The following is a 19,063-nucleotide window of genomic DNA, read 5'->3' as shown; positions in this document are numbered from 1 at the left end:
CGGGGCTCTCTCTGGCTGCCGGCGGCGGCGGGGGAGGCGGTCCCATCCACAGACATCGGGCCGCCCCTCTGACTGGGGGTGGAAGGGGCAGTGGCATTTTCCAAGCTATAGGGCAGAGGGTCCCAATTTTATTTGCAGAGAGGTAGCGGTGTGCGTCTGATCTTGGTAACACACAAAAAAAGCAGCCACGTAGCTCTGTGAATAATGAGATAGTCTTGTTAGTCTTTATAGTGCTACCTGACTGCTTTTTTGGTTTTACCCATGTTATTGGGCAGAATTTTGCAGCACCCCGAATAACAGTCTAATATATGGAGCTGAAAAAGTAGCCCACAAATAAGTAAGGATCGTCATAAACAAATGCTAAACAAGGTCATGCGATCAACACACATGAAAATTGTTTTCAATCCAATTCATAAATGCTTAAATATTATTTTTTTCTTTAAATCATAAAATGTGGTTGTAATGGAATTTTCTTGCGGAACCCTTATTTTCACTTTGTGGAACCCCGGGGTTCCGCAGAACCCCATTTGGGAAACATTGTTATCAGGAATTTCAGGATTTTTTTTTTTTTCTGGTTTTAAATTTTTCATTACCGCATTGCTGAAGATGATCAAATCACAGCTCTAAGAAACTCACCCAGCCTGGCTGCAAGGGGTGGGATGCGGGGTGGGGGGAGAGGGGCAGAGCGTAGAGTTGCCAGGGGTCCGGTTTTGAACCGGACAGTCTAGTATTGGAGCTTTCTGTTCGGGAAACAAATTGAGAAAATAGAAATGAGAAAATAGAAATGTCCGGCGTTTTCTAAATAAGATGGAATGCAGATTGTGATGGAATGTCAAGTGTGTTCGGTATTTTTGTTGAAACCATCTGGCAACCGTACCAGAGGGTCCCTGCATGTTAAGGACAACCCTGCCCAGCAGTTGATGAGAAGGGGAGAATAGCAAAAGAGGGTGTCACCAAAAGGGTGGGGGTCACTGGCCCTGCACCCCGCTCCACAGCCAGACATAACTCTTCGCCGGCAGGTCGGTCAGAAGGGTTATTGGTTCACAGGGACACAGCGTAGCACAGATGTGTCAGCACAGGACCAGAAGCGGCCGGCACCATCCGTCTTGGGGAGAGGGGAGCCCAGAGCCCTGGGCCCCCTCCCTGGATCCTAAGCCAGACCAACTCACACCCTGCAGGCAGCCCCACCTCCTTTGTCCAGCTTCCCCTGCAAAAGGTGTCACCTGTTTGTACACACACCCCCTCCCAGGCTCATGTTACAGTGAGTCTGGGCCATTGTGTACATGAGGGGCTGGGGCAGCCTCCCCTCCCGGAGAGTCACATCCAAAACTCCCATTCCCGTGTGGGCACCAGTGCGGCGCCTAGGGAAACTGAGGCACGCCCACACAGAGCAGTATAGGACAGTAGAAATGACATGCAACATCCAAAATCGAACCGAGTGCATCCAACCCCCAAAGAGGGAAACTGGCTTTTTGCAGTGAGCTAGCCACGTGCTGTCTCTGTTGAGACGCAGTCTGACAGTGCCTAGTTGGCTCTGTACGGCTGTGTGTGCCAAGAGCCAGGCAGGCACTTCCCAAGCACGCAGGAAGGCCGGCACCTGCTCACAATCCGAGGCATTAAAAACCTCACCAGTCTCTCCTCCATTTTAGTTGGGATTGGTCTTGCCTAGAGCAGGGGGCTGGACTTGATGACCTTCTGAGGTCTCCTCCAGCTCTATGGTTCTATGGTTCTATGATGGACTTGCCTTGGTTTGCACAGAGTTCGGACAGGGCCCGGGGCACCGGGCTCGGCTTTTCTCTCGTCCTTTCCAACTGCTCCAGCACGTTTAACGAGGCTAGACGTGTTTAATAATTCACTCCGTCCTCTTTTCCCCAAGAAAGCATCGCTCCAGCAACCACAAAGATCAGGGCCGTCAGCTCCAGGACCACAGGGGACCCTTGCGGTCACCTAGTCTGACTGGCCAGGCCACAGGATCTTGCCTAGATCATTCCTAGAGGGGGCTCTTGTAGGGAAAAAAAATCCAATCGTAATTTGAAAATGACCCGGGACGGAGAAACCCCTGTGGATGTGATAGGGACTTGGAAAGGGGGTGAGAGCCAGGCCAGGGGGACGGGAGGGGAGATTTTCTTGTACTCTCATCTCTCCCCATCTGTTGTCTCCTGTATTAGATTGTAAGCTCTTTGGGGGAGGGATTAGCTCCGTTTTCGGTGTCTGTACAGAGCCCAGCGCCACGGTGGGGTGTCACTACAGCAATGCAGAGAAAGAAGAAGATCGGGGGTTATCCGCAAGGAGGGACATTGGAGAGCCTTCTGGAATACGCTGGTATTTGTACCAGTTCTTTGCACCTCTCTACGCCGTAGGGAAGGGTGCAACTCAATGGTGGGCAACCTGCAGCCCACGTACGGCCCTTTGGAGGTCTATGTGTAGGTGGCAAGATTGTGCTGGTTTTCGCCCACGTTGGTTTTTTCCTACCGGTATTGCTCACAGCTCTGCCCGCGCCTCTGAAGGGACACAGCCTGGCGGGCGTTTGTTCGCGTCCCCGTCTCGAGGGGAGGTGGCAACGCCAGGGTGGAATTGCCCTGCCACGGCCAAGCGCACAATCAGCGTCCTGCCTATCCACTCCCAGGTGGAACCTGGCACAGGCCGGCTGAGGAGCTGACGCCCCCGCCCCCTTTGCTGTGTAGCGCCTAGTGGGCGGAGTGATTTGGGGAGGGGCCACCGACTCCTGCCCAGGAGCCAGGGACTAGTGAATTGGGGCTCCGAAGAGCTGGCCAGGTCTGTTCCTCTGCCCTGCAGCTGTGCCCAGCCCCCCCACGCCTGGTCTAGCTGACTACACTCGCAGGGGCCTAGGTCCCACTGCAGATTTCACGGGACAGCTAATAACAGGGGCCAGGTCTCCTGGGTCCCTTGATTTGGCGGCATTGTCTTGGATTCCTGCTCTTGGGAAAGGGGTTCACCAGGCTTGTCTCAGACACGCAACCCACCAGCCTCTTGGGGAGAGGCTACAGCCGTGGTGACCCATGCGCTAGCGGCTAGCCACGGGCGGCTGTTTGGCCGGTTGAACTGGCTGGACACCATGATGCGAGTGGGAGGCCAAATAGTATCGACACCCCCACGGTGGGCGCCCTGGGAATTCCACGGCAGAGCTCAGGGCTTAAGCTAGAGGAGTCTCCCCATTGGTTATTAATGATATAGGGGCCTATGACACACATTTGGGTCATTCGGATTCAGTCCAGCAGGGGGCAGCGCATGCATGCACATGCTCTCTCTCTCTCGTGCAGCTCCCTCCAGAGTCCCCCCGAGACCCACAGCTGCATTCTACCAGCACTGTTCTCGTGGGCCCTAGCAGACACAGCTGCACTGCCCGTGCCCACGCACTCTACTCAGCACTGCAGTGGGAGCTGCGTGGGAGGATGCTCTGGACTGGCAGTAGCCGAAACCGCAGGGAACGTTCCCCCCAGCATAGCAGCTGGGCTGGGGCCTCTCTTCTCTCTCTCTTTCCTGGCATCTGTTTCCCCCCGCAACATGCCACCCACCCTCCCGGGCTGGCTGGCTGGTGCGCCCACATCACCGGCTCCCCCTCCCCGAAAGCCAGCGTCTCCCCGTCACATGCCCTGCGCTCACACCAGAGACCTGTGTCGTTCGCCATCTGCCAGAGAAATTGGGCAGCGGCTTGGAAGGGAACCTGGAGGAGGAGCCGGGTCCCTGGCAGCGTTAACCCAGAGAGCTGGCAGCTCCGGGCGTGGGCTCTGCTGCAGACGGCCACGGGGCTGGGCCAGGCCAGGCCCTGGTGCCACGGACATGCCAATGGGGGGGTTGGCCCCTTGCTCCATGGTCGTCCTCGAGGATCGTGCATCTCAAGGTGCAGACCAGGCCACGTTTACAGCGTGGGCTGAACGAATTCTAGCGGGCGCCGAGGCGCAGCCAAGAGGCAGACCAGGCCCAGCCTGGGTGGGCTAGCATGAAACGGCCCCTGGGCGTGAGGGCGCAGCCTGGTTTTCAGCAGGGCCGGACACCTGCAGGTTCCCCACCGGCAAAGTACCGAGGATGCCGCAGACCGAGCGCTCGCTGGCCCTGTCTGGGGTGAATGGCACCACGGCAGCACAACCAGCTACTCATCACTGCCCCCTGCAGGGTGGAATCACCAACTTCTCGGGGCCGCGTGTCATAGGCCCCTTACTGCTAACGGAGATTCCCCTTGCGCTGTCATGCCAGGGGTCTGGCCTGTCAGCACGGGAAGCCCTGAGATCTAGCACTAGGCAGTTCTGTGTCTCTGTGCTGGGGCAGCACAGAGCCGTCTAGGTCGAAGTCCCTTGCTTCCATGCAAGCGGCAACCCACCTCTTCGCCTCTCTTGTGGCTGGGCAGGATGGTGCTCTTTGCCTTTCCCCCGCAGCAGGGAGCAGAGGACAGAGGCTCAGAGTAAGGATCAGCCACACGAGTCTTACAAAATTCTCCCCCCCACCCACCCCACCCCGGGTCTTCATCTGCTGCCTTGGGACCTTCCCCCATCCCACCAGCCCTAGCCCAGAAAGGGACTTTTCCCCTCACTGCTTGTTCAACAAGACAACCCCGAGACCCGCTCAGGGCCAGCCCACAGCTGCCCCGGCCCACATGGTCACAGGCTAAGCAGGTGAGCGTTCTTGGCTCCATGTCCCACAGGGAAACCGAGGCACAAGGACTCCACGGAGATCGCACGCTGAGTCAGAGAACCCAGGAGTCCTGCCCAGCCTGTTCCCCTCCCCCGTCCCATAATAACCCAGCTCAGGACGTGCCCTTCTGCAGGGAGGGTGTGAATACAGGACTCATCCCCCATCCACGGCCGGGCAGCCTCAGAAAAGCGGCTGCTGCCGAGCCGCGGGGAGGGTGGCAGGTCCCGGGGTGCTAGGGGCTGGGCCCGAGCCTGGACCGCCCCCGGCCAGTGGGCAGAGCCAGCAGGGTCCAAGCGGCCGCAGGCGCTGAAATGCTCCGCTCCGGCCTCCACTTGCGGGAGCCCGTGCCTGCCCCATGCTGACACCGTGTGGGTGCTGCCACACACATTCCGGGAGCTGTGTGTGTGTGTGCGCATGCACGTGTGTGTTTGTGTGTGCACGTGTGTGTGCGCGTGTGTGCACGTGTGTGTGCGCGTGTGTGCACGTGTGTGTGTAATCCGGAGTGTCTCCCCCCGCACCGGCCTGGCCCCAGCCGCGGGTGGCTGCCCTTTGGCCAGCAGAGGGGGCTGCGCAGCTGGGCTCCCCCTGCCCAGCCCTGGCCCCCCGCCATTCCCATATACACCCCCCACCCACACAGGGCCCTTGTTTATTGTTCAGCCCGGCTCCCGCCCGAGGAGGCAGGGGAAGCCGGGCGGGGGCGGAGGGCTCTGCGGAGAGGCAGCAGCTGTCAGCTGAGCTGGCGTTAGTCCAGCCGGGCTCTGTGGGGGCCATTCAACAGGCCGGGAAACAGCCTTGGCGTCCCGCGCTCGTGCCACGGCACCGACAGCCCTGCCTGGGCCGGAAGGAGCCGCTCGCCCCGGCAAGGCCAGAATCCGCAGCCCCGCTCGCCCCGGCTCCCGGCACCGCCGCCTGCTTGCCCTGCGCCGGCTCCACCGCCCCCGTGCCCCTCGCGCCCGGCCCTGCCCCCCCCCGGCCCTGCCCCCCCTCCCCACCTGGCCCTGCCCGTGCCCCTCGCGCCCGGCCCTGCCCCCCCCACCCGGCCCTGCCCATGCCCCTCGCGCCCGGCCCTGCCCCCCCCCGGCCCTGCCCCCCCTCCCCACCTGGCCCTGCCCGTGCCCCTCGCGCCCGGCCCTGCCCCCCAAATCTCCACCGTCCCCGTGCCCCCCCGCCCGGCCCTGCCCCCCCCTCACCCGGCCCTGCCCGTGCCCCTCGCGCCCGGCCCTGCCCCCCCCACCCGGCCCTGCCCGTGCCCCTCGCGCCCGGCCCTGCCCCCCCCCACCCGGCCCTGCCCGTGCCCCTCGCGCCCGGCCCTGCCCCCCCCTCACCCGGCCCTGCCCGTGCCCCTCGCGCCCGGCCCTGCCCCCCCCCACCCGGCCCTGCCCGTGCCCCTCGCGCCCGGCCCTGCCCCCCCCCACCCGGCCCTGCCCGTGCCCCTCGCGCCCGGCCCTGCTGGCCCAGCCCTGCCACCCAGTCCCTACCCAGCCCTGCCCCTCACTCCAGACCCACAGCCCCTGCCGGCCCAGCCCCGTGTTACACGGATCTGCACAAACTGGGTCTCTGTCTCAATCCTTGACCGAAAGTGACCAACCACCCGGCTGTGCCCCGTCGGCGGCAGGTGTAGTCCCACGCCTGGGCAACCGGGGCCTAAACGCAGCAGTCCCAGGTGCCCCGGGTTCTCTTGCGTGTTCTTGGCCAGGCCGGGACAGGGGCAGGCGTTTACCCCCCGACGCTGGCTTTTCCACCCTTCGTTCCACCCAGCCAGCGTGGCAGCAGCAGGACCCAGTGCGATGGGGGAGGGAGAGACCACGGCAAGGGCGGGAGGAGCTGAAGCAACGAGGCAAGAATTTCAGCATAAAAGGGGCAATAGGAGACCTTCCCCTCCGTCCTGGCCCCTCGTAGCGCGGGGGGGCGGCTGGAGAGAGGGAGGAGAGAGGCTTACTCCTCCGGGTCCTACACTGATGGAACCAGCTGGGGATCTCAGAGGATTCCTTTGCAGGGCTGCTGCTGCGCCATGGTGCTCCAGGCAGGGAAACTGAGGCAGGGGGACTCACGGTGACAGAGGTGGGCACCCACTAGCACCACATCAGGGCCCGGGGAGGAGTCCTAAATGCCTTCGTCCCAGCCCCCCGCTCAGCACTGATCACTTCAGGGTTGGGACGGGGTTGCCTTCAGAGACGGGAGAGGTGCGGCCCCGTGGGCCGGCTCTGGTCTCCCCCAAGGACAGCCTGTCTTGGAGTTCCCGTCCCAGGCCAACCTGCTGGCCCTTCGGGGGGAAGCCACCCCGGAGCCCTGGCCGCCTGCGAAAGATCCCGGCTCTGAAGCACGCGGGAGCAGCTGGCCAGCGTCAAGCATGTTCTGCAGAGTCAGCAGGCGAGCAGCTGGGGGGGCCAGACGTGGAGACCGGGGGTAAAATATTTGGATCGTTACAACATCGATGTTGGAGTCAGAGGCAGAGGCGCCGGAAGTCGAAGGGCCCCTCGGTGCAGCCCAGGAAAGGCCCTGAACCGTTTGCTCCTCGTGCAGGAAGGACAAACCCCCCCAGCCCCCAACGGGTCTGGCAGCCTTCGCCCGCTGGGGCTGGGGGAGAGACCCCATGGCACAGGGGTCTCTAGTTCGGGCCTGGGGTCTCCCTGGCTGCTCTCCCGTCCCAGCACTGGCCCCCTGGGAGCAGGCCCCGGGCCGGAGCTGCCTTGGCCAGCTGGGGCTGTAGGAGGATGAGCGGCCCCGAGGGCATCTTGGGATCCCCCAGCCCTGCTGGAGAACTGGGGGTGCTTGGGGCAGTGCCCATTCCCGGGGGGCTCCGCTCCAGGTCAGCATGGGGGGCTGGGAGGGAATTTCCCTGGGAACCGTCCCCAGCGCCCGCACTCCAGCCCCCCACGGGTAGGAGCCGAAGGGGTTAGAGTCGGTCTGGCAGTGGGGGCAGAAGTGGGGGGGGGGATTTGCCTCAGTTTCCTGGCCAGACCCCAGCAGATCCTGCACCTGGCCTCCTTGAACTCCCCGTTGGTTGGAGATGTGGCTGCCAGGCCCCCCCCAGAGCAGGCCGCAGCGCCCCCCCACCCCGGATGACAGAGCCTGGTCCCATCCCCAGCGGTGTTCCTGGCCCCGCTGGCGGGAGGGGGGAGGTCAGCGTGCGGGGGGGCCCTTGTATCCCAGCCCATCTCCGGCTTAATTGCAGGGAGCAAGCGATCCCGCCCTGAGAAAAGAGCTCGTTTAGCAGCCTCCTAATGAACCTGTCTGCCGGCGAGGCGCTGACCCCGGCGAGACCCAGCTCCGCGCCACGCTCCACTTCCCGGGGCCGGGGCCGCGCTCACGGGACCCGTCACAGGCAGGGCTGGGCAGCTGCTTCCTATTGCAGTGGGGGGTCTGCAGGGGGGGGACAGGCCTACTGGTGCCCCCGGCCCCCTAAAAGTCCCATCTTGCCTATGTCCCCCCCCCCCACAGGCTGGGGTGCCGATAGGCAGCCCCTCACCCCCCCAGTGACTGGGCCACGGCCCTGCCGGCTCACAGCCCCCGGCTCGCCCCAGTCGTGGGGGAAAGGGGCTCGTGAGAGCGGAGGCGACTCCCAGCACCGGGCGTGGGACCCAGGGCAGGCTCACCCCGGGAGGGAGCACAGAGGGGCTGGCTGGGGGCTGCTGCGCCCCGCCCCCGACTTGAAGAGGGTTCCAGCAGGACTTGCAGTTCGCTGGCTCTCTTCCCTCCCCCCCCCCACACGGTACAAACTGTCCCAGCCCCCCTGAAGCCACGGTGTACGGGGGGGGGGGATGCGGCACCTCTCGTGTGTGGCCCCTGAGGCTCCCAATCTGGGGTCTGGATGCCCAGCTGGGGGTGGGGAATAACTGCCCTGAACTGGGAGAGCCCGGAGCTGGCGAGGAGGCAGGGGGTGTAAGAGGCTCTGCTGGGACTCCCAGGGCACAGAGAGACCCACCCATAGCTGGGGGGGGGGGGATACACTGAGGCAGGGAGCCCGGGTCCATCCTGCCCCTCAGCCAGGGAGCTGAGCAACTGCAGTGGGGCCCATCTCTTGTGCCGCAGATCCCAGCTGACTCCTTGCCCTTCCGGGGCCCTGGATGGGCCCTCCTGGACTCTGGGTACCTGCACCCCATCTCCTGCTGCCTCTCTGTGGTGCAGTCCATGTTCTAGAGCAGGGGTGGTGCATGGTTGTTCTAGAGCAGGGGAGGTGAATGGTTGTTCTAGAGCAGGGGTTGAAGCATGTTTATTCTAGAGCGAGGGTGAAAGGTTATTCTAGAGCGGGGGTTGTTCTAGAGTGGGGGAATGCATGTTTATTCTAGAGTGAGGGTGAAAGGTTATTCTAGAGCGGGGGGGTTTTCTAGAGTGGGAGAAATGCATGTTTATTCTAGAGCGAGGGTGAAAGGTTATTCTAGAGCGGGGGTTGTTCTAGAGTGGGGGAATGCATGTTTATTCTAGAGCAAGGGTGAAAGGTTATTCTAGAGCGGGGGTTGTTCTAGAGTGGGGGAAATGCATGTTTATTCTAGAGCGAGGGTGAACGGTTATTCTAGAGCGGGGGTTGTTCTAGAGTGGGGGAAATGCATGTTTATTCTAGAGTGAGGGTGAACGGTTATTCTAGTGCAGGGGGGTACACGGCTATTCTAGAGCAAGACACAGCCAGAGGGGTACGCTCTGGAAAAGAGACGGTCTGGACTAGCTGATTAAGAGTACCAGTGTTTCAGAGCAGGGCATTCTAGAGCAGAGGGCAGGTGGTTCTGGAGCAGGGGGCAGAACCCTTCCCTCCCTGGGCATGGAGGCGCTTGGGGCTTGGCAGCGGAGGGGGCAGGTTGCTCTTTGGGGGGGGGGTTTCTGGGGGCAAGGGGCTGAGTGGAGACTCTGTCCCAGGGACTCCAGAGCTGAGCGGGCTGCCAGACCCACACGCATGGCCCAGAGCTCACCCTCTGCCTCCCGCCTGCCCCATCCTGCCTGGGGCCCGCACTGGCTGGGAAGCGGCAGCAGGGGAGGATCCCCTGGCGGGGGGCAAGGCAGCGCAGCCCCGACCTGCCCCCAGCCCAGATGTCAGAGACAGGGCTCTCGCTCGGGTCTGTGGCCGGTTCCAGGGCTGCTTTGCTCCTGGCCTAGAGAGGATGGGACCGTGCACAGGTCATGGGGCCAGACTCTTTGGCTATGTCTACACTGGCATGACTTTGCGCAAATACTTTTACCACAAGAGTTTTTGCGTTAACGTATTTGCGCATGAGAGCGTCGACACGGGCATGTGCTTTCGCGCAAGGGCATCCGTGCCAGTGTGGACGCTCTCTTGCGCAAGACATTCATGTTGCCTGTCTACACTGGGCTCTTGAGCAAGAACACTGTGCAAGAGGCTTATTCCTGAGCGGGGGCGGCAGAGATCTTGCGCGAGAACTCGCGGCCAGTGTAGACAGGCAGCATGTTTTGGCGCAAAATCTTGCCAATGTAGACACAGCCTTTGGCTCCAGTTCCCTTCCCCCCGGCCTGGCCACCCGGGCACTTGCCCCCCATGGAGCCTTTGTCCCCTCTGCTGCCTCAACCCACATCCATGGGGAACAGAAATCCTGCCTGAGGTTCTGGGATAAAATCTGGGCTCCGCCCTGCCCTAGACTGGTCAGGAACAAGTGGTGAGTGGGACCAGAGGGCAGCCTGCCAGGCCCCTCCGGAGCTGTGCCCGGAGCCCCCGCCCGCCAGGCCCCTCCAGCGCCCCCGCCCTCCAGGACCCAAATCCCAGCCCAGGTAGAGGGGCAGGGCAGACGCTGGGCACCGTGCCAGCGGCAGGGGCATCCGCTCCAGCCATCCCGCTAATGGGAAATAACAAAGGCCACTTAATTCCCAGCATTAATTATTCATCTGGGCCCCGCCGAGCAGGGAGCCACAAATCCCCCTGCGAGGGAGCTGGGATTAAAGGGATTTGGGCCCTGCCTTGCCGGCGTGTGGAAGTGACTCCGGGAGAGGGCGGCCGGTGCTGGAGGAGCCCGGGTGGGGCTGGTGGGTATTAATAAGGACAGATTTCCTGTGACCGGGGCGCTGCACGGGGCCCTCGGCACGTCTGGCAGCTGCAAGCTTTGGGGGGGGGCTGTAATGGGACACTTGTTCTTCCCTGCGGGTGGGTCGCTGGTTCGAATCTAGCCTGGGCTGGTGGGGAGCCGAAGACAGGGACAGCTGGGATGGGACGCCGGGGTGGGTCTGTCCGCGGCGAGGTGGAGGGCCTGGGGGTGAACAGAGCTGCAGAACGCTGGGATTGTGGGTGCAGGGAGCTGCAGAGGGAAGCTGCCCTCCCCCAGCCTGGCTGGCCCCCCGGGGTGCAGGAGGCCGGTGACACAACTGGGAAAAAGGCACCTGGGCACAGCGGGGCCATTCCACAGGCAGGGCAGGCGCCTCTGTGCCCACGGTGCCCAGGCAAACCGATCCCTGCCCAGTCGGGGGCCTGCCTGCCCCTGCACCCCCTGGGCGACGAGGGGGGGCGGTCTCGCTGGGAGGGGCTGTGGTTTAGGATCGAGGGGCACGGGCAAAGGGGGCAGGCACAGTTCCCACTGGCTGTCGGGCTGGGGGGGGGGCTTAGCTGCCAGTTCCCTTTTTAAGAGGGAGCCCCTCCCCCCACAGCTGGGAATGGCGCGGGGGAGGGGGGGACGGACGTGCTCCGGGGAGCCCGTCGGACTCTCAGCCAACGTCCCACTCCTGGGACCAGCCTTGGCAGGGAGCCCTGGCCCAGCTGCATCCAGCCCCCCTGGCAGCCGGTGCCGGGCTCCCACGGCCCAGGCAGGACAGGGCTCGGGGGGGGGGGGGGAGGAAGGGGACAGCCATTCCCATCCTTCTGCAGACGGGGAATCCTGGACCGTCGGGAGCCGGAGCCAGCGGGATCCCCCAGATCTCCCCACCTGGTGCTGAGCGGAGGCAGATGCCTGGGGCGGGAGGGTGCAGACCAGGGGCTCTGGGGTCAAGTGCCCCCCGTGCTGGAGTTGAGGGGTGGGCGAGCTGCCCCCCTCCCAGGAGGCTGGTTTGAATCCACCCTGGGATGGGCTGTTCCCCCAGACGTGGGGCCAGGCCTGGCAGAGCTGCCCCACGTGGCTGAAAGAGACAGAGCCCCCCCAGGCCTGTGGGGCAGCCAGAAAGAAGCGGCCGCACACGAACAGCACAGACCCCAGCGCCCAGGAGGGACCCAGGAGTCCTGGCTCCCAGCCACGCCCCCGCTCCCAGGGCTGTCGTCCAGAGACCCCCCACTCAACGGCCCATATTGTTTCCCTGGCCAGGGCGCCGTGGCGGGGTGCAGGCTCCAGACGGCTGGCTGGGGGCAGGGGGCGCATGGGGCCGGCTGCGGTTCCCACCAGTGCAACTCCCCCGGGCTGGAGTTTATTGGGTGTGACCCGTTTCCTTCCCAGGATGTTCCCGGCAGGAAGCCGGGGATCCTGGGCTATCACTCGCTCTCTCAGCCCCTCCCTGCCCCCCAGGTCCTGCCCCCTTGTGACTGGGGCTCCCAGGCGCAGCCTGCCCAGCCCTGTGCATTAGCTGCCCCAAAGCCAATCGTTCACACCCAGTTTTGCAAACGGGGGAAACTGAGGCACGGGGCAAGGTAGAGCCGTGAATCAGGCAGAGCTGGGGAAAGGACTCAGGAGTCCTGGCTCCCAGCTCCCCTCTCCACTCCCCCACCCCCATTCTAGCCCCCTCCCTGCCTTTGCCCCGTGCACAAGCTGCTGTCTGGTTCCTGGTGCATCTCCCCCAGCTGTGTCCCAGCAGCAACCGCTCCCAGCAGCTGACCCCCTGGCATTGTGCAACAACTGGACTGGCTCCATGCGGACAGCAGCACTGCGGGGACTGCCCGTCCCTTCAGGGTGCCCGGAGCCTGGGCGTTGCTGAGCACAAATGCAGCCTGGCTGCCTGGAGCCGCAGTGTAGGTGGTGCCTTAGCATCACCCCAGAGCACCCCAGACCCGGTGGGGAAGGGAAGAGCCACTGTCCCCTGCAGGGCCACCCAGACTCGTCCCACATCACCAGCGTGAGCCAAGAAACTGAGGCGCTGCAGCCCAGCTGGCCGGGAGAGAGCCCCTCGAACGGTGCCGCTGAGCAGCAGCCGGGCTGCACCCCAGAGGTGGGCGCATTCTGGGCGGGGGCGTGGGCGCCCTCTGTGCTTGGCATGGGCCGTGCTGGAGCCCTGCCGGCTGGCGGGAGGGCTGCCAGGGGACACAGCCACCGCTCCGCTTTCTGGCTTGCCCTGCGAGGTGGGTCCTCGCGGCAGAGAATGCCGGAGGGACCCGGTCGGGACGCGTCTCTCTGCAAGACGCACTCGCCTGGAACAAGCTCATTAAAATTCAGCCGGCTGCTCGGCATCCGCGGGGCTGTCTATATATAGCCTGGCCCCGGCGGAGCGGCCGGCGCAAACGGGGCTGCTGGTTCCGCGGGAAGCCGGGTGGGAGAGGCTCGGTTTTAAGGGCTGAGATCTGAGCCTGCCAGGGGTGACAGAAACGGCAGCGTTGGCCCCACCCCTCACCTGACCCACAGCCCCTGCTAGGCCAGCCCTCCCCACCCCTCCAGCTCTCCCGGTGCCCCTCAATCCGAACCCCACTGCCCTGCTCTCCCAGTGGCTGGTGCCAGCCTGCGGATGCGTCCCAAGCCCTTTGGAAAGCCATCGGCTTCCAGTCTCAAAACCCATCACCTCCAGCTTCCAGCCCCCTCCCCGCCTACCCCCCCTCCTCCAGGGGCTGCTGCCCGGAGGCCTGGCTGGTCTCTGGCAACAACAGGGCCCTTTGACGGACAGCTGTCTGTCATCTACTGGGGCCAGGTGCGGCTGACTGGGCAGGATTTCTGGGCCAGGAGCCCATTGGCAGCAGCGTCAGGAGCAAATTTGCCAGTACACCGTATGCCAGCCCGCAGGCTTCAGGGCCAGCGTGGAGAGCTAGGGCTGCGGTCAGGAAGGAATTATCTTCCTCTCACCCCTGCATCAAGCAGAGGAGTCTGGGAACTGGGACTCCTAGGTGCTATTCCCAGCTCTGTCCCCATGTGAATGTGGGCAAAGCCCTTCCCCACCACATGCCTCAGTTTCCCCTGCTCTAACATGCCCCTCCCCAGGGGCTCAGCTCACCTGCACAGCCGAAGCCCGTGGCGATGCAAAGGGGGCTGGAAGGCCCCTGGTTCCTGGGGGGCAGGGCAGTACATGCTAGGGGAGCCCTGAGGACACGGGGCTCCCCCCTGCCATGCTGAACACGCCCCTCCCCAGAGGATGAGCTCAGCCCTGGCTGGGCTCTTATCGCAGCCAGACGCCACCGCAGACGCTGCTTATTTGCAGAGGATAAAGTGTACGGTACAGCGAGGGCTGGAGGGGGGAGCTGCACGGTCTCCTCCCCACCCCCATCCTGGCTCGCTGCCTCCAGTGCGGGGCGGGGGCCGGAGGGCTGCATGGCCCCTGTCCCTCCTGGAGGGCACCAGGCTCCAGCTCCCAGCCTGGTGGGGGAACCGTTAACAGCCCCCTCGCCCCCGACTTCCCCCCCAGCTAGCCCAGGGCACCCTGACCCCGACTCTTTGGGCTGGCCAGGGGCAGTGCCCGCGGTATGGCAGACGGGGATGGGTGAGGGGGCCGACCTGTGGGTGACACGGTGCCTGGCTTCCCCCGGCTCTGACAGAGGCTCTGCGCCCAGCCCGTGCCCCTCTGTGGCGCGTCAGCCTATGAAAGGTGGCAAGATGCCCTTTGATCTGAGAGGGCCTGATTCCCCGGGCTCCCCCTTACATAAAGGGGTCCCCGGAGCATACATCAATCTGCCAGGTGACAAGGTGGCACTGGCCCTTTAAGGACAGGCATTCTGGGACTTGTAGTGCCCAGGGCCCTGACGGGGTGGGAGGAGCTGAAGCAATGCCTGCTGGGAGAGGAGACAAGGTATAAAAGCCAAGCCCAGCTCCTGTACCACTCCTGGGCATCGGGGGTGCTGGGAGTACCTTGGCTGATGCTACTCCCTGCCACTCCTAGAGGTGGGGGGGTATCTAAGCAGGCAGCCCTGTGTTGTGTGTTAATTAACCTGCCGCTAGGAGGGGAGGGGAGGGCTGGTGCTGAGGGGAAAAGGAGCCCCTACCCCACAATGGGGAGAATGGAATTTTGGGGACACCCTCCCCCCTGGCTGCAGAGGGATGCTGGCTCCTGGGCCTGCCTCGGTTGGCTGGCTGGGATGGGGGGAAGCTGCCCAGAGGGCCAGGGCGGCAGCCCAGCTTGCAATTGGCCTCCAACCTGCTCAGCATGGAGGGAGCAGAGCCCCACAACCCCTCACTGTCCCCCCACCCCCGTCTGTCCCGGCAGAAGACCTGGCTCCGCAGCCCCGAAAACACAGGGCTCTGGTCTCCCCGAGACACCCCTGCAGATCCGTTGTCCTCTCTCCCGCTGGGCGGGTCCCCCGCCGCTCAGCCAGGCCCGGCACCCGGGGAGCGGATGCGGGGCTGCAGAACAGACGACAGGGCAGCCCCCTCCCTGGTTATTTCAGCCTTGGCTAGGGGCACCCCCAGACCCCGCCCCACCTCTTCCTGCCCCTGCTCGGCCTGGGGGGCTACCAGGGGGCCTGGCGTGGGGTGGGAGCCACAGGGAGTGGAGCGGCCCAGCAGCCTGCGTCGCTCAGGGCAAGCCAAGCAGCTCCCATTGCTGTGGGGAGGCCCAACCCTTGCTCCCGCTCCCTGGGTCCCCCAGCTCACACCAATGTGGCCTGGGCTCCCTCTCCCATGCCCCTGAGCCCCTCAATCCTCCCCCCCCCCCCCCCAGCAGCACGAATTATAATCTTTGCCCTGGGCCAAATCTTTACTGGAGGCAAAAAGTTCCGAGAGCCCCAGCAAACTCCTTGGCTGTGACGTGCCCCAGCTCTGTGAGTTTGCTGCCCCTGCTCGGTGACCCCTCCCCTTGCCCTGGATGCCCTCGCCCCGTGCCGCACACCAGACCTGTGCAGCTTTGGAGGCGGCAGCTGCCGGGAAGGGGCGGGAGCCAGGGCTGAGAACAGTTTGGGGTGCAGTGCAGGGGATGGGGACCATGCTGTGTGGGTCTCAGGACGTCCCCTTTTCCCGCCTTTCTCGTCCACCCCGCTGGCCGGGAAACCTCTCGGCAGCCTGGCCACGGAATTGCTGCCGCCAGCTCCACAATGCAACCGCCTCTGGGGTGGGGCGCGGCAGCTGTGGAACCGGGGGCCGCAATGCTGGGTTTCCGTTCTGTCCGGGGAAGGGAGGGGCTGCGCTGGGCTGATCCCGCAGCAGGGGCTGTGGGGAAGCAGAGTGAATTGAGTCAAGTTGGTCCGTGGCTGGGCCTTCTCCTACGATGGCAGCACAAAGCAGCGCTGATGCTGGTGGGCCAGGGGCCCCGGCGTTACGGCTCACGAGAGCTGTGGCCTCACAGTGGCTCGGTGCCATCCCTGTGGCCGGTGGTAGTCTCTAGCTAGTCAGTTGGGGTGTAGCAGCGTGGCCCCAGCTCAGCAAGTCCCTGGGACCGACAGGCAGGATGCAGGCTGATCTCTCTGGACCCATGCAGTCCCCCCCTGCCCGGCCACGGGTACCCTCTGGGGAGGCAGGGGAGACACCATCTTCACCACGCGGGGATTGCTCCCATCCGAGAGCCTGGCTCTCTGCCGAGCAACCTCAGCGCACTGGGCTCTGCTCCCGGCCTCTCCTGGCGCACGCCGATCCCCGGCTGATTTATGGGCCTGTCTGCCTGCGAGTGCCTCTCTGTGCGTGTGAACGTGGCTGCACCGCCGTGCATGCGTGTGTGTCTGTCTGCGGCTGTGCCTGCAAGGGCCCGTGTGTGCACGGGTGTGTGCCTCTCTCGGCACGCGTGAACCGGGGCGTGTGCACGCCGCCAGCAGCGCTACAGCCCCAGGGCCGGCCAGCCTCCCCAGGTGGGAGCTTGCATGCATTTTGCCTGCGCCAGCCTCGGCCTCTCTGCAGCGGCGTGTGTGCACACGGCGTGTGCATGCGTGGAACCGCTCTGGTCTGGTTCCAGCCTGCCCCACACTGCTCAGCTGTTCGGGGGCTGTCTCCAGCCTTTCTCCCAGACTGCGGGGCAGGGCTGCTCTCTGTTATTTTGGGGGCCGGCGGGAGCCCAGAGAAAGGCTCCGGCTTTTCTCTGGTGTAACAGAGGTGAGCATCTGGCCTTCTCTCCCTCTGCCCACTAGCCCCAGCTACCTCCTAGTCTGCCTGCGGCTGCTCTCCGGATCAACCTCCCCCAGCATTTCCACCTCACACCGTTCCAGCCCTGCAGTCACCAGGGCAGACACTGGACCGGTGGAAAACTAACCTGTAGCCAGGGATGGGGGACCTACAGCCCAGGGGCTGGACCTGGCCCCCCAGTTTACCTGCATTTGGCCCCTGAGGCTCGGGCCCCCCCAGCATTGGGGAGCCGGTGCTCCAGCCCTGCGGCCCCATCCCACCCAGACCCTGCACCCTTAGCCCGCACCTACACCCTCCCACCTTCCCAGGCCCCACACCCCGAGCCTGCTTCCCAGCAGTCCCCCCCCACACACACTGAACCCCTCATTTTTGGTCCCACCCCAGAGCCTAGAGGGATCCACAAAGTCTACCCCCCAGGCTCTGGTGTGCGAAAAAGGCCCCTCCCCCCGTAGGCAGCACAAGGACCATCCCCCATTCTGCTGGGATTTCCCCGGCCTGGGACGGAGGGGGGGCATTAGGGCTCCATGAGTGTTTCCTGGGGTCCCACAGCGACCCATGGAATGGAACCCTTTCTACAGGAGAGCGGCTCTTTTCTAAGCCATCCTGCAGATCTCCCCAGCAGGGCGGGGACGCAGGACGTCCTGGAAGCCCGGGGAACCGCGATGGCTGCGTTCGGCGGGGCCATGCCGACAAAGCTGCCGACTAGAGAGGAGAGAAGACGCCCGTGCTCAGTGGCACGCACCCCGGCGGTGACCCGCCCAGGGGCTTGGCTCCTTCTCTCCTGGGCCTCCCCGTTATGAAGAAGTTTCTGCTTTACATAGTGGCGTTTATGGCCACTAATGAAATTAACCTGCCTGCTTCCTGTCTTCAAAGGCATTCATAAATATTGGCTGCGCCTGACTACGCCCTGGGAGTTGCAGAAAATCTAGGCCCAGCCAGTGTCTAAACGCGGCGGGGGATAAATCTCCCAGGCACTGCACTCGGAGCCCTGAAAAACCTCCATTCAGCCCGAAGCCGGATGGGGACTTTTATGGTTATTATCTGACTTGCAGCAACAGCTGAGAGCGCCTATGGTGCACTAGGCCCCGTGGTCCTAGGTGCTGTACACAGACGGAGGAATGGGCCCCCCTCCAAGGAGCTCACAATGCCAGACAGCAGACACATGGAAGCACACAGTAAAGGGGCTATGCACCACACACATTCAGAGCAGATACGTGGGGAAACTGAGGCATGCAGAAAGTGCTGGGACTAGAACTCAAGGGCTATGTCTACACTGGCGCGATCTTGCGCCAGAGCTATGCAAATGAGGCTAAGCGTGGAATATCGCCGCGCCTCATTTGCATATCTAATGAGCCGCCATTTTTGCAGAAGAGGCTCTTGCGCCAGGAGCTGTCTACACTGCCCTTTCTTGCGCAAGAAAAACCCTCTTGCGCAACGCCGTTAGGCCTGAAAATAATCAGCGTAGCGGCATTGCGCAAGAGGGTTTTTCTTGCGCAAGAAGGGGCCGTGTAGACAGCTTGCGCAAGAGCCTCTTCCGCAAAAATGGCGGCTCATTAGATATGCAAATGAGGCGCGCCAATATTCCACGCTTAGCCTCATTTGTATAGCTCTGGCGCAAGATCGCGCCAGTGTAGACATAGCCAAGGTGTCTTGTTTCCCAGTCCTATATTTAGGCTACGTTGCTGGGCCACAGGGGTTAAAGTGGGAAACTCGTGGGGTTGTTTGTGCTCTGGAAGATGGGAGGATGGGGAAGGGGCAGGGTGGTTGGAGGAAGGTCAGAGTGGGCGGTGCTGGAAATGGTGGGCGCGGGGGGGGGAAGGGTGCAAAGGAATGGGGGTACAGAAGGGGAGAGGGTTGGGGGCACAGCAAGGGAATGAGGTTGGGGTGAGGGACCAGGAAGCAGGTAATGGGGGGACACAGGGACCAGGCCTGGGGAGCAGAGAACGGGGGGGGGCACAGCAGGGGGATGGGGCTGGGCACAGGGGCTAGGCCTGGGGAGCATGGAACAGGGGATGTTGGGAATGGGGAGTGCCAGGGAAATTGGGTGGGGGAGCAAGGAACGGGGGTTTTGGGAAATGGGGGAGCAGGGGCCAGGCCTGGGGAGCAGGGAATGGGGGCTGCCTAGAGGAATGGGATGGAAGGCACAGGGGCCAGGTGGCATGGAAAAGGAGGGGCACAGGGGCTGTGCAGAATCAGAGGGGTGCACTGGGCGGCCGCAAGGAATGGGGACCGGAGGAAGCAGGGGGACTGGGGTGCAGGGGTGCACAGAGCCAGAGGGGTGCGGAGAACAGTGGGGGGGGGGTACAGAGGTGGCG

Source organism: Pelodiscus sinensis, chromosome 29 (assembly GCF_049634645.1).
Source record: "Pelodiscus sinensis isolate JC-2024 chromosome 29, ASM4963464v1, whole genome shotgun sequence".
Taxonomy (NCBI): domain Eukaryota; kingdom Metazoa; phylum Chordata; order Testudines; family Trionychidae; genus Pelodiscus; species Pelodiscus sinensis.
Note: the sequence above shows the minus strand (reverse complement) of the source record.